Source organism: Brassica napus, chromosome C5 (genome assembly GCF_020379485.1).
Source record: "Brassica napus cultivar Da-Ae chromosome C5, Da-Ae, whole genome shotgun sequence".
Lineage (NCBI taxonomy): Eukaryota > Viridiplantae > Streptophyta > Magnoliopsida > Brassicales > Brassicaceae > Brassica > Brassica napus.
Window position 1 is genome coordinate 43,226,205 of NC_063448.1, and position 7,164 is coordinate 43,233,368.

The 7,164-nt window shown below is 30.9% G+C and overlaps 1 long non-coding RNA gene across 1 annotated transcript; it reads right to left on the reverse strand.

Moving 5' to 3' along the window:
* Window positions 1-4,111: 4,111 nt before the first annotated feature.
* Window positions 4,112-6,766, reverse strand: LOC125587825. The gene is made up of 3 exons (XR_007324213.1): window positions 6,699-6,766; window positions 5,477-6,612; window positions 4,112-5,397 (listed from the first exon to the last, which is right to left on the reverse strand). It is a non-coding gene; the product is annotated as an uncharacterized LOC125587825 (long non-coding RNA).
* Between the last annotated feature and the right edge of the window lie 398 nt (window positions 6,767-7,164).

A 7,164-nucleotide genomic window follows, 5' to 3' on the forward strand; every position in this document is an offset into this window, starting at 1 on the left:
GGAAACAGAGAAAAAGAGAGGAAAGAGAGAGAGAGAGAGAGAGATGGAATTGAGTGGAGGATCCAACAATGCTTCACTCTCTTCCTGCAATTAAATCTCTTGAAACCACACTATCGCACACGAATTACTCCAATGATACTTCTTAAAACCCGATTTTACATTTCCCCACTCCCCACATCTTTTTTAAAGAAAAGAAACGAAATTAGGTTGCTAGATTTGTAATCTCTCTCAATCTCTTTCACTCGGTCTCTCTGTCTCGTTCTCTATCTCTCTCTCCGTGTTAGAAACCCCCAAATTGATTTTGCTTTACAAACCCTAACAATGTCTTTGATTGTTTTTTTCAGGTTAAGTGGTTTCTGTGTGTAGATCGGGTTAAGAGAGTTAGGTTGGGTCGTGGTATTTGGTTTAAGTTGAGTTTTTTATTAATTACGGATTGATCCCATTAATTTAGATTAAAATCAATTAAATCTGTTTATGTTGTTGTCACCGTATAATTATTTACTTCGTATATGTGACATGCATTAACATAAACTTGATATATTTTTTGACACATTCTAATATACTGGATGGTTTTCACCGTATTAGAGTAAACATCGCGTAGCTGAGAAACTTTTTTCCGATTAAATAACGTTTGTTACAGAGCCAGATGCTATAAATTCTGGTGTTTGCTGGGTTTTGCTGCACTGTATAACTAATTCCCGTATAATGTGGATGTGTCTGCATTTTAGTCAAAGCCTATATAGAGCACTTCCGTCATGAGTATGCGATTTAAAGTATCTCAAAATAAAATACTAATAATTTTAATATAGTTTAATAAATAATTAAATATTTAGCCACTAATTCATATAACAATCTTAATTATTTTATTGGATTTCTAATCAAAGAACTTTCTTTTTTTTTTTCTACTTTTCATAGTTATTTTCAATTAAATAATGCTTAAATACCATTAAATACTACTTTACAAATTACCAGTGGGGTTGCTCTTAGAGCATCTCCAAATACACTTTATAACTTTAAATATAAAATTTTTTGCTTTACAGAAAAGAACTTCAAAACTTCAAAACTTCAAAACTTCAAATTTGAAGTTTTGAAGAGTGAAACTCTATATTTGAAGTTTTACTATTCAAAATTTCAAATTTGAAGTTCCATTTTTTTATTTGTATTTTGGTCCCTACAATTACACATCACATTTATGATTCATAAATATTTTTTTCTTTATTGTTTTAATCCATATTATGATTTTAAATTTTGTTTACAGAATTTAAATTTTACACAAAAAATTAAATAAAACTTTAAAATAAGATTTAAAATATTTTAAACTAGATTTAGACAACAGTAATATACAAAAGAAATTTAACAAAAAAGTTTTTAAAAATTACATAAATACATAACTATTACACAAATTTAAATATTAAAACAACACTAATAGTCATGTAAGTTGATCCGGAACCTTCAAAAAAAATTTGTTTAACTGAATATGGTTGTTGTTGTTGTTGTTTTTGATGTCTTTTCGTACAATTCTTTTTTGTTCATATCGAATATATTCACGAGTATTAATATCATCGATAAAAATGAGTCATTTAACAATATTTTATGTTTCTCTTTTACTTTCTTATTCTAATCTAATATATTTACAAGTATTAATATTATCCGATTTCAACAACTTTTAGCTTATAATCTACAAAGTAAAAAAATGAGGAGAGCCTTTTTTACTTTGAAATGCACTAGTAAATCATATATGCATTACGAAAATTATTGTATGGAATAATATGGTATTTTATTTGAAGTTTAATATTAATTAAGTTATTTTTAAAAATATATATATTTAGTATAATATTTTATTAATTAATATGGTTGTAATATGTTTATATATGTGCTACTTATTTTACAAAATATTTATGAATTCAAATTAGTTATGGAAAATATATATAAGGACCACGTTATAAAATACAAATAATTTTGAAGTTAAGTTTGAAATTTTGATTTTGGAAAAAAAACTTTTAAATTTCAAATATAGAGTTTTAGAAACTTAGAAATAGAGTTTTTTTAGATGCTCTTAGGGCCTCAGGCGTGCACTAAAATATGCATATTATCTTTTGGGTCACTTATAACGCAAAGTTACAAATTCTTTTGTTTTGGGGTTACGAGTCCATTTTGGTATGACAAAACTAAATTAAAATTAAGACATACATGAAAATAGGCCTTCACCTTTTGAACCATCAATAAAATGATATACGAGTACGATCTACTTGTAAAACAAAGATAACCCAGTATATGTTTAAAATCGTCAATATCAGGAAATAGCTTTCTTTGGATTTTTTTTGTTTGGAAAAATATTCCAAAACTTTCTATCCGAGGAAATGTAAGACTCAAAATCCTATTATACATAACATCATCATTCATGATTTCGTTTAATATGTAAGGATATCTTCATTCGTTCTATTTATCTCAGTATATATAATAAGTTAATATCTCTTTTTTTTTTCAGAAAAAAAAGTAAAAGGTATCTTTGTAAATTGTGTAAGAGTTTGGTCCATCGAAATGTACAGCTTGATGCAATGCCAGACGGGAGAGAGATGTATAACCTCCGCACGTAATAACAACAATTGAACCTTTGTTTATATTCTACTAGGGCTAGGCCGCGCTACGCGCGGAATATGCATGTATGTAGCTATGAAACTATATATCTTATTTTCGAGTGTGTTCGGTATCTTTTGCAAAGAGAAATGTATTATACAATTTTTAAAGTTTTTAAGAATTTTGGTGTATAGAGGTTATATGTTAGCTCCTTGTTATATTTTAAATAAGATTATATTTTCTAGAACCAAAAAAATACCTAACTAACAATAAAGATGATGAAAACAGATATATTATAATACTTTCTAATTAAGCTTTTAATATTCTTATAAAATTTAGCCGGTTTTTTTGAAAATATGATTTCTTAATAGTATTCTAATTTTGTTAGTTAAAAGTTTAACTATTATGAATTATATATAAATGAGGAAAGCTTTATATATATATATATATATATTTTTTTTTTTTAACATAAAAAATGAATTTGAGAAGGGACCATATCTAAAAATCACTTTAAGAATTAACAAAATCTCTGAACTCGTAAAAAGAAAATGAGTTAATTTTATTTTTGATAAAGCAAAGAAAAGGATTTAATTGGTAAGGCAGTTTACATATATGGAACTAAGTTCCTAAAGGTTGAAATAAAGCTCTAGTGAGTTTTTATAAATTATTGTTTGATGTTTGCAACATATAGTTCAAGTGATTGCTAAGTTATCATATATGTTATACTAAATTAATTTAAAATATTTTATTTCACAATTTTTTTATAATTTTATTGTTTGTTCATGTCACTTTTTGTTCAAATCCAACCAAAAAGGTTAGGATCAATATAATTAATAGTTTTTCTTCAATATAATTTATTTACTGTAAATAAAATTCAACAGTTAGTTTAACGACAGAACCAACAATTGAAAATCATTTATTTTTGTTTGAAGGCTTTTTTTATAATTTGATTGATCTAAAAAAATTATTTATGTTGAATTTTTATATCTTTAAATTACACAACTAATAATTAACGATTTACATCTTTTAATCAATTCAACCAAAATCTTGAAAAGTATATAAAAATAATATAATAAGTGAGATTTTGATAAAACCAAAAAAACCTTCTCGACTATAATACAAAAATCTTTACACTTTGATTTATTTATGATTTTCTTATTTATGTTGTTATTTTCTGTAATCAAATCACATAGGAGTTTAGGTTTACCCTTGATAGACCAAGGTTTTCAAATCGAATCACACAACTCGAAACGTCTAAGTGACATTCCAACAGGGAAGGTATCGTAAGTTTCTTGCCTTCTATAAAACATGGGGTTGACCTTACGTAGGCTGAATTTTTACCGTCTTCGTATTGCTCTTTCCTTCAAATATTTGACATGAAGTTTTCATGTGTAAGCTTTCATTATTTTTTCTTCATTAGGTGGGGAAAAGTAATTTGTTTCTTACCTTAGTTTGTTTTGCTTCATAAAATATTCTTGTACATTTGGTATATTTTTCTTATATATTTCAAAAACAATGCACAGAGAGCCATTTATAATTTAAAACAATATAAATTTAGAGTTGTTTAATGGTACAGAAAGCAATTTTCAATATAAACAAAGTCGTAGTCACCATCTCTATTTTATCTACCATTAATTTATCTCCCTGGCCTTATCTTGTGTGTGTGGAAGGATTCTCCAGCATCTCGTCTTACTCTCTGCAACGGGCTTCGCCTACAGATACAGCCATGATGTTACTTCTACAGTTCTAGTTCCACTCCTGTAGAAAGATAAGTACTGTAACATGTTGCTTCTTTCGTCTTGCTCCAAATATTTTCTAGCATCCTAGTAAGCCATAACGTATCCCAGTAAGCCATCATGGCGGGATCATCAACTGCTTCTGGAAGCTAAGCTTCTGCCGAGTACTGTGTAGATTTCAGATGCTCACTGTCCGCATCATCATAACCTGGAGTCAGATCTCATGCTGGTCCCGATTCATTACCCTCTAGATAGAAGCATGTACGCGCGGGATCTTTGTCAGGTAAATAAAAAGCTGAAAACGTTTTCGTTTCCACTAAGATGTTGAATGACTTCTTCAGTGGAGTCCTAATTCAAAATAAGATGTTCCCGAGACACTTATTCTCACTCACCTGTAGTTAGGCCAAGAACTATAACTGAATATCTAGGATGATAAGCTGCAGAGAGATTTGTAGCGAAAAAAAAAAAGATTGAATAAGCTTAAAGTAAGTGAAAGCTTATAATAAAAAAGGATCATCATTGACGAAAATACTGATCTAGAATGAAACTAAAGCAGAAGAAGCAAACTTACGTGAATTCAAAAGTCTTGTTCCACTCCAGGGAAACCAAGCTCCACTTTGGGCAGTCGATGTAGTTCCACTTTATAGAAAGTCCCTATATTTTTTAAGAAGACACCGGTGGGGATTGGAAGGTTTCTTCTGATGGGTACAATGGATTTTTCAAATAGAGAAGATTAAATGTGATTGTTCATTGTATATTTTACGCTTTCAACTATTAAAAAAATAATCAATTGGTCATTGTTAAAATTAATTCATGTCATAGCAAAATTAACTTTCAAGCAAAGTCTTTAACTTTACCCATCTCAGGAGGAAGGTAATCAAATGTGCCACACATTGTCTTTATGCGGTTAAATGTACGCACTGACCAACAAAAGTCTGCAATCTTGAGCTCACCCTGATATTTAAAAGTCCACGAACATTGTTATTAAGCTGAGCACCGATTAACAGATTTTCTGGTTTGATATCTCTGTGTATCACATGCTTCAATGGCAATAGATGAGAGCCCTTGCCAATGATGCAACATACTATCAAAGTAAACATATAAAGATGTCAGTTTTTCACCAACAAAAGTTCGACTTGACTGTTGAAGGAAGGGAGACTAACAGTAGCAGCTCGTCTCTCGCTGAAGTATTTGCATTTCTGAAGCTCCTTGTAAAGCTCGTCTCTAGCAGCATACTCAAGTATCAAATAAACCCTTTTCTGCAACAAAAGCCAACAAAGCGTGTTATGCTCGCTTTTTATGCGTATCCTCTTCCATAAAGAAGAGCACAAACCTAAGACAAAGAAATTTCCAGAAGTTGTAGACTTTAATCTAACACTGTAGAGGGTTTGAAAACAATAAAAAACAAACTGGAATAAGATTGATCAATAGCTAAACATATGAAAACAAATTGCTACCAGAAACTTCTCTAATACTAATAATTCAATTGCTGTATAACCAATCTTATAATCAAGCTCACAGATCCAAAAGGAACTGGAAACAGATGAGTATTATAATCGCTTACCACAGTGTTGTAACCTCAGTAATATGTACCTGGTTCCGACTTTCCGGCTAGAAACGAACTTGTCTTACCGATGGAGAGGAATAAGGTGCATTGAAGAACAGATCGTGCTCGAAGGGGGTGATGGATTTAAGGAGTATGATAAGGCGATGAATATTGTTTCCGTAGATTAGAAGATAAGACAAAACGTTAAAGATCCACAAAACGATTCAACATCTCGAACTCCATAGATATATCAGAGAACGAAGGAGAAGACGCTTCTTTGTGGAAGAAGATCACTAACCCTAAAATTTGTGTGTTGGTCTTGCTGTCTATCGGGCCGGATAATGGATTAAGCAAAAAGCCCAAAAATTCTGAAAAAGACCGACAACAAAACGCACAGCATCATTTAAAGGACACGTGTCGTCGTGACGTCGCCTGAATTATTGACCTGTCTGCTGAGGTAGACAGCCTGAGAGAGAAGCAAAGTGTACTTTATATAATTAGATGCTTTCCAATTATGCCACTGGTTATATCGAACATCAACTTGTGTATATACTTTTTGAATTTAAACTGTACAACGCTCATGGTTTCAACAGTATATATATATAAATAGGCGAAAGCATACATAACGAATGTTTTTGGTGGAATCGACAAATACACCGGCGGGGATTGGAAGGTTTCTTCTGATGGGTACAATGGATTTTTCAAATAGAGAAGATTAAATGTGATTGTTCATTGTATATTTTACGCTTTCAACTATTAAAAAAAGAATCAATTGGTCATTGTTAAAATTAATTCATGTCATAGCAAAATTAACTTTCAAGCAAAGTCTTTAACTTTACCCATCTCAGGAGGAAGGTAATCAAATGTGCCACACATTGTCTTTCTGCGGTTAAATGTACGCACTGACCAACAAAAGTCTGCAATCTTGAGCTCACCCTGATATTTAAAAGTCCACGAACATTGTTATTAAGCTGAGCACCGATTAACAGATTTTCTGGTTTGATATCTCTGTGTATCACATGCTTCCATGGCAATAGATGAGAGCCCTTGCCAATGATGCAACATACTGTCAAAGTAAACATATAAAGATGTCAGTTTTTCACCAACAAAAGTTCGACTTGACTGTTGAAGGAAGGGAGACTAACAGTAGCAGCTCGTCTCTCGCTGAAGTATTTGCATTTCTGAAGCTCCTTGTAAAGCTCGTCTCTAGCAGCATACTCAAGTATCAAATAAACCCTTTTCTGCAACAAAAGCCAACAAAGCGTGTTATGCTCGCTTTTTATGCGTATCCTCTTCTATAAAGAA